Below are 8,833 nucleotides of genomic sequence, written 5' to 3' on the forward strand. Positions count from 1 at the left end.
AATGTACACAGGTAAAACTCACAGACCGATGAGAGGTTTGATTGGTAGATTATAAGCATGTGACTCCAAAGCGTGTTACGTCACCATTTTTCTCAGTGGAGAAGCTGCCGCTGTATCTGTCAGTGAGAGCTGGGAGTGTGCTGCCATGTTTGGTACTGGCTGTTGATCTCAATTTTGCAGCCTTTGTTTTGCTCTATAAACCAATAGGAATCAATCTTCGTTTAGAACTACATCTTGAAATTCCTGTCTTGTGATGAGGTGTTACACTCCGGCCACCGTACTAGTGATGTTCTGTAGAACTGCTGTACGGGAAACGTGCGACACCTGGTGGAGGTGTAACTATTGCATGCCCATATTATACCCACAACTCATTCACAAGGTAGCATTTTGCTTCAGGAAGCGAAATCAGGGACTGGAAACTAGACCAAACTCTAATGCAAATATTTGTAATTCTTGGTTGTGGCTTCCAGTGCTGAAGCAAAGTACTGCAGTCTGAATAAGACCTTAGGGTATGGACACTGCGGGTTTTTTTGCACGCTGATTTTGATTATTTTTCAGAGTCGGAATCACCCAATAAGCCTCTATTTTACCTCCCATTGTATTCCATGGGAATTAGCTTCAGGATATTCCGCACGTTGAAAATAAATCAGCAGCGCTGAAAAAAACAAACGTCTAGGTGCAGAATCCGCATTGAGACTTCCCAATGAAATCAACGGGGAAAAAAAAAGACATTTCCCAGGAATAAATTAATCACTCACTAAGGGTAGAAGAACATGAAATCTAAGTTTCATTATTAACCACTAAACTCCATAAATATCCTCTCAAAATTGCCTATATTCATACCCTAGCCATGCAGTCGCCTTTACAAACATTTGTGAAAGAATGGGTCGTTCCAAAGAGTCCACTGAATTCCAGCGTGGTACTTTTAAGAAGATGCTACTGTTGTAACAAGTCAGTTCGTGAAATTTCTTTCCTCTAGATATTCCATGACCAATTGTGAGTGGTATTATTGCAAAATGGAAGTGTTTAGGAACCACAGTGACGAAGTTGCAGACCATGTAAAGTTACAGAGCGGAGCTTCCAAGTGTTGTGGCGCATAGTGCATAAAAGTCACCAACGCTCTGCTGACTCAAAAACTGATGTGCCAAATCTCATCTCCTGTATTCACGAAATAACCCCACTGAAGTCTATCAAGCATCACGAGGTCTTGAATATGGCTTCTAAGGTCTTTGTCCGCACGTTTATACATTTTTAATCAGAGAGACCTTTTATGTAATTGCCATTTAGGCAGTTGCTTCCAATGAAAGTGTGTACCATGGCAGGGTAAAAAAGCAAAATGAATAGATTTTTAAAAGAGGGCATCAATTTGTCCACAGAGCCGTGTAGCCACGCTAATTTTTTTTCCTTTTTATCCAAGGAGTAATCAATAATTGCTCCAGTGTATTGAAAATGCAAGACCAGAGGATAGACAAAACATAGATCAGTTCCATAGAAGGCAACACTTGATGGTCCACAAGAAGCAAATGGCAAAAAATAGGACAAAACAACTCATTAAAGAGACTCTGTCACCACATTATAAGTGCCCTATCTCCTACATAATCTGATTGGCGCTGTAATGTAGGTGACAGTAATGCTTTTAATTTAAAAAAAAAAAAAGATCTATTTTTACCACTTTATTAGCGATTTTAGATTTATGCTAATGAGTTGCTTAATGCCCAAGTGGGCGTGTTTTACTTTAGACCATGTGGGCATTGTACAGGGGAGTGTATGACGCTGACCAATCAGCATCATGCACTTCTCTCCATTCATTTACTCAGCGCATAGGGATCCTTTTAGATCCTTATGTGCTGTCTTATACTAACACATTAACAATACTGAAGTGTTTAGACAGTGAATAGACATTCCACGGGATGTCTATTCACAATCCCTGCACTTCGTTACTCTGTCTGTGGTAGTTACAGCAGAGGAAGCGTGATCTCGCGAGATCTCGCTGTAGATGACAGGTTACAACGAGATCACGCTTCCTCTGCTGTAACTACCATAGAAACAATTTATTTCTAAATTCCAAAATTTAGAGAAAAATTTTAAAAATTATATTTTTTCTAAATTTAAATGTATCTGCTTGTAAGACAGGCTGTTATACCACACAAAATTGTTGCTAATTAACATCCCCCATGTCTACTTTAGATTGGCATTGTTTTTTGAACATCCTTTTATTTTTCAAGGACGTTACAAGGCTTAGGACTTTAGCAGCAATTTCTCACATTTTCAAAAAATGTCAAAAGGAAATTTTTACAGGGGCCAGTTCAGTGGTGAAGTGGCTTTGAGGGCCTTCAATATTAGAAACCCCCAATAAGTTACACTATTTTAAAAACTTCACCCCTCAAAGTATTCAAAACAGCATTTAGAAAAATTTCTTAAACCTTTAGACGTTTCACAGGAATTAAAGTAGAGGTGAAATATACAAATGTAATTTTATTTTTTTGCAGAAATTCATTTTTTAATAAATTTTTTGGTAAGACAGAAGGTTTTACCAAAGAAACACAACTCAATATCTATTGCCCAGATTCTGAAGTTTTTAAAAATATTCCACATGTGGTCCTAGTGCGCTTATTTACTGAAACATAGGCCTCAGAAGCAAAGGAGCACCTAGTGGATTTTGGTGCCACCTTTTTATTAGGCCGGATTCACACGAGCGTGTGCGTTTTACGCACGCAAAAACGTGGTGTTTTGTGTGCGCAAAAGGCACTTAACAGCTCTGTGTGTCAGAACCGTATGAAGCGCGGCTGCGTGATTTTTCGCACAGCCGCCATCATTATGACACTCCGTTTGGATGTTTGTAAACAGAAAAGCACGTGGTGCTTTTCTGTTTCTATTCATAGTTTGACAGCTGTTGCACGAATCACGTGCTTCCGTGTGGTGCGCGTGACTTCAATGGGTGCGTGATGCGCGAAATACGCACAAAGAACAGACATGCCGTGACTTTTTCGCAGTGGACTCACACTGCGTAAAAATCACGCAACAGTCTGCACGGCCCCATAGACTAATATAGGTCCGTGCGACGCGCGTGAAAATCACGCGCGTTGCACGGACGTATATCCCGTTCATCTGAATAAGCCCTAAGGATATATTTTAGGCAGCATGTCAGGTTCTGCGGTGCCAAAACAGTGGAAATCCCCCAAAAGTGACCCCATTTGGGAAACTGCACCCTCAAGGAAATAATCTTGGGGTATAGTGAGGATTTAGAGCCAATAGGTATTTTTCAGAAATTATTGGAAGAAGGCCGTTAAAATGAAAATCTAAATTTTTTCAAAGAAAATGTAGGTTTAGCCCTTTTTTTATCACTTCCACAAGGACTAAAGGAGAAAAGCACCTCAACATTTGTAAAGCAATTTCTCCCAAGTAAGACAATACCCCATATGTGGTAATAAACTGCTGTTTCGACCCACCGCAGGGCTTAGTAGTGAAAGAGGGCCATTTGGCTTTTGGAGCTCAAATTTAGCAGGAATGGTTTGGGGAGGCCATGTCACATTTGCAAAGCCCTTGAGGGGACAAAACAGTGGAAACCCCCCCCACAAATGAACCCATTTTGGAAACTACACTCCTTCAGGAAATTATCCTGGGGTATAGTGAGCATTTTGACCCCAGAGTTTCAAAAAAAAAAATTCAGAAAATGTAGGTTTAGCTAATTTTTTCTCATTTCCACAAGGACTAAAGGAGAAAATGCACCACAAAATTTGTAAAGGAATCTCTCTCGAGTAAAAAATACCCCATATGTGGTAATAAACGGCTGTTTGGACACACAGCCGGGCTTAGAATGGAAGGAGCGCCATTTGGAGCTCAAATTTAGCAGGAATGGTTTGCAGAGGCCATGTCACATTTGCAAAGCCCCTGAGGGACCAAAACAGTGAAAATGCCCAAAAAGTGACTCCATTGAAGAAACGCACCCCTTGAGGAATTCATCTAGGGGTGTAGTGAGCATTTTGACCCCATAGATGTTTCATAGATTCTCTTAGAGTTGGGAAGTAAAAATAAAAAAAATCCTTTTTCTTCAGTAAGACATAGCCCAACATTGTAAAGCAACTTCTCTACAGTACGGCAATACCCCATTTGTGGTCATAAACTGCTATTTGGACACACGGCAGGGCTCAGAAGGGAAGGACCTCCATTTGGCTTTTGGATTGCAGATTTTGCTGGATTGGTTTCTGGGCGCTATGTCGCATTTGCAAAGCCCCTGTGGGACCAAAACAGTAGAAACACCCCCGAAGTGACCCCATTTTGGAAACTACACCCCTCAAGGTATTCACCTAGGGGTGTAGTGAGCATGTTAATCCCGCAGGTGTTTTGCAGAAATTAGTGTGCACTAGATGTTGCAGAGTGAAAATTGCATTTTTTGCATAGATATGCCATTATGTGGTGCCCAGCTTGTGCCACCATAACAAGACAGGTCTCTAATTATTATTCTGTGTTTCCTGGTTTTAGAAACACCCTACATGTGTCTCTAATCTTATGCCTGGACATTCGAAAAGGCTCAGGATTGAAAGGGTACCATGCGAAGTTGAGGCCTAATTTGGCGACCTACAAAGTATTGTTTCACAATTGCAGGGCTCTGATGTGAAATAATAAAAGAAACCCCTGAGAAGTGACCCCATTTTGGAAACCACACCCTTCTAGGCAGTTATTAAGGGGTGTAGTGAGCACTTTCACCCCACAGGTCTTTTCCATAATTGAATGCGCTGCAGATTGTGCAAAGTAAAAATTTTAATTTTTCCCCAGATATGCCAATTCAGTGGCAAATATGTTATGCCCAGCTTATGCCACTGGAGACACACACCCCAAAAATTGTTAAAAGGGTTCTCCCAGGTATGGCGATGCACTATATTTGGAAGTAAACGGCTGTTTGGGCACACTGTAGGGTTCAGAATGGAGGGATCGCCTTTTGGAACGTGGATTTTGCTTGGTAGTAGTTTTGTTTGGAGTTTTACTGGTATTTTAGTTTATAATGTGGGGGTACATGTAAGCTGGGCAGAGTACATCAGGGGCATAGTCAGGTGGCATAATAATGGGGTAAAAAATAAATAAAAAAATGATCCATAGATGTGTGTTACGCTGTGACACAATCCTTTCAGCACAGGCCGATGTCGCACTGATAAATGGTGTCCTTTCTTATCCTCTTTTGGTCCACATTCCGTACCTTTGCAGTTTGGGGAATTTTGCTGGGAAAGTGTTGTCCTGGTATAATACGGGCACCCTCATTTCCAGCAGATATGTTTGGGCCCCACCCTTCCTGGTTCCCTAATATTAGGGTCTTGATAATTCACTTCTTGAAACAGAAGAAATGTTCTCCTCGAGTCGGCACATTTTTCTTTCCTGACATATTGAGCCTTAACTAATTTATTTTTTCATAGTCGTAGTGGTATGAGGACTGTTTTTTTGGGGGATGAGCCGTAATTATTGGTACCATTTTGGGGTACATGCGACTTTTTGATCACTTTTTATCCTATTTTTTGGGAGGCAAGATGACAAGAACAGCAATTCTGGGATAGTATTTTAGTTTTTTTATACAGCGTTCACCATGCATCATAAATTACATGTTAACTTTATTCTGCGGGTAATTACGATTCTGTGATACCTAATTTATAGCACTTTTTTATGTTTTACAGCTTTTTGCACAATAAAATTGCTTTTGTAAAAAGAATGTCTTTTTTTCTGTCGCTATGTTCTGAGAACCATAACTTTTACCTTTTTTCGTCGACAGAGCTGTATGAGGGCTTGTTTTTTTGCGGGACAAGCTGTAGTTAGTATTGGATATAAAATATAACTTTTACGGTGCTTTCATTTTTAAAAAATTTTGAAAAATACTCACATACACATATAGTGACTTCATATGCCATGTATTCATACATCATAGATTATTGCATTTGTTGTAGCATGTATTCATAAAATTTTAGATTAAATGGTCATGTTAGACAGCAAAATATTAACCCAGTAAAGGGTTATTAACTGCTTGAGGACCAAGCTCAGACCCATTTTTTCAAATCTGACATGTGTCACTTTTTGTGGTAATAACTTGGGAATGCCTTTAACCTATCCAAGCGATTTGGAGATTTTCTTCTTTTTTTTTTTACATATTGTACTATACGTTAGTGGAAAAATATGGTCGAAAAATTCATTACTTATTTGTGAAAAACACCAAAATTTGGAGAAAATTTGCAAAAATTATGATTTTTCTAAATGTAAATATATCTGCTTGTAAAACATAGTTATACCACACAAAATAGTTACTAGTTAACATTTTTCATATGTCTACTTTGTTTGCAGAATTTTTTGAACGTCTTTTTATTTTTCTAGGACGTTACAAAGCTTAGAACTTTAGCAGCAATTTCTCACTTTTTCAAGAAAATTTCAAAAGGCTATATTTTCAGGGACCAGTTCAGTTCTGAAGTGGCTTTCAGGGGCCCATATATTTGAAAGCCCCATAAAACAACCCATTTTAAAAACGGAACCCCTCAAAGTATTCAAAACAGCATTCAGAAAGTGTTTTAACCCTTTAGGCGTTTTCGCAGGAATTAAAGCCAAATATAGGTGAAATTGACCAATTTCATTTTTTTTGCCAAAATTCATTTGTGATACATTCTTTTCTGTACCACAGAACGTTTTACCCAAGAAATGCAACTCAATATTTATTGTCCAGATTCTGCAGTTTTTAGAAATAGCCCTCATGTGGCCCTAGTGTGCTTATGGACTGAAACACCGGCCTCCGAAGCAAAGAAGCACCTAGTGGATTTTGGGGCCTCCGTTTTTTTTAGAATATATTTTAGACACCATGTCAGGTTTGAAGAGGTCTTGTGGTGCCAATACAGTGGAAAGCACCTAAAAGTGACCCCATTTGGGAAACTACACCCCTCAAGGAATGTTTCTAGGGGTGTAGTTAGCATATTGACCCCACATTTTCTTTTGCTAAATGTATTTGAATTAGTCTGTAAAAATGAAATGAAAACAAACAGAAAAAACATAGAATTCTGAACGCACTGGAGGGACCAAAACAGTGGAAACCCCCCAAAAGTGACCCCATTTTGGAAACTACACCCCTTAAAGATTTTTTTAGGGGTATATTTAGCATTTTGACCCCACAGGTTTTTTGCTGAATTTATTGGAATTAGTCTGTGAAGATGAAAATCTACCTTTTTTCTGAAAAAACATTTAGGGTTTTCAAGTTTTACAAGGAATAAAAGGAGAAAAAGCACCCCAACAATTGTAAAGCATTTTCTCCTGATTCTAGAAATACCCCATATGTGGTAATAAACTGCAGTTTGAGCACATGGCAGGGCTCAGAGCGGAAGGAGCGTCATTTGGCTTTTGGAGCACTGATTTTGCTGGAATTGTTTTGAGGCGCCATGTTGGATTTGAAGAGCCCCTGAGGTATTAGTGCAGTGGAAACCCCCAGGAAGTGACCCCATTTTGGAAACTACACCCCTTGAGGATTTTTTTTTTCGGGGTGTAGTGAGCATTTAGACCCCACAAGTGTTTCATAGAAGTCAAACATTGGGCCGTGAAAATGAAAAATTGCATTTTTTCCAATACAATGTCGATAAAGCCCAAAACTTTTCATTTATACAAGGGGTAATAGGAGAAAGAGCACTGCTGAATTTTTTACCCATTTTCTCTTGATTACAGCAATACCCCATATGTGGTTGTAAACAGCTATATGGGCACACGGCAAGGGTCAGAAAGGAAGGATCACCATTTGGTTTTTGATCACAGATTCTGCTGGAATATTTTTCAGGCGCCATATTGTGTTTTCAGAGCCCATGAGGTACCAATATAGTGGAAACTCCCAAGACATGACCCAATTAAGAAAACTACACCGCTCATTGTATTCATCTAGGGGTATAGTGAGAAATTTGACTTTTCAGATTAGGAATTAAAACAAAGTTCGTAGAATTTTATTTATTTTACAGACTTGTGAGTTTGATTAAACATTTTGGGGATGTATCCAGCACCAATGGGGAAAAAAAGGAAACTCACAATTCAGTTTTTTTCCTGTGTTCATTGATACCCTATATGTGACCTTTTTTTATTGTATAGGCACACGGCAGGGTTCAGAAGTGAAGGTGTACCATGAGGCTCTTCAAGGCCTAGTTTTTGCTTGGGTGATTTTGGGCCACCATGGTGGTATTCATCTAGGGGTATAATGATTTTTTGTTTCGTTTTATATATCCAATTGGTGCACAGGTGGTCAATTTTTAAATGAAGGTGACATAAAATTTAAGATGAAGTTTATATGGACATCCTGAAAATGGCAAAAGGCATGAAAAAAAATTTGTAATCCATTGAAGAATGGTAAATTCTGAAGCATTCTTTCATGCAAAGCCCTGGTTTGGATGGGCAAGTACTGCATTGATATATTGTATCCTTTCGGATACCCCTCTTCGAGCACACGCGACAGTTTTTGTGGATGGCTCTTTTATTTCCATTGGGGTACTTCACTTGGGAAGTGCTGGCCAAGGACAATTCTACTTGCCGCACTTCCTGAAGCCCTGCTACTCACTCCTTCCTCCTGGTCTTTAAAAATTAATTTTTTAATAACTTTTTCAAGGTACTCGAGGTACCTAGAAAGATTGCCAGCACTTCGGTACTAAATAAAAGAACTGAGGAGGGCCATTTCAATTAAATATGCTGACAATTTTTTGTACCATACTTTTGTCTTTCGCATGGCAGGCACAGTATGGCATCATTAATTGATCTCCCAAATCCACCCCTCCCATATGTTTGTTGTAGGCCTGTATACATAAAGGCTTTGAAATAGTGGTGCTTGTTCCACGCACTGAAA

This window comes from Rhinoderma darwinii, chromosome 3 (assembly GCF_050947455.1).
Source record: "Rhinoderma darwinii isolate aRhiDar2 chromosome 3, aRhiDar2.hap1, whole genome shotgun sequence".
In the NCBI taxonomy this organism is placed as follows: Eukaryota; Metazoa; Chordata; class Amphibia; order Anura; family Rhinodermatidae; genus Rhinoderma; species Rhinoderma darwinii.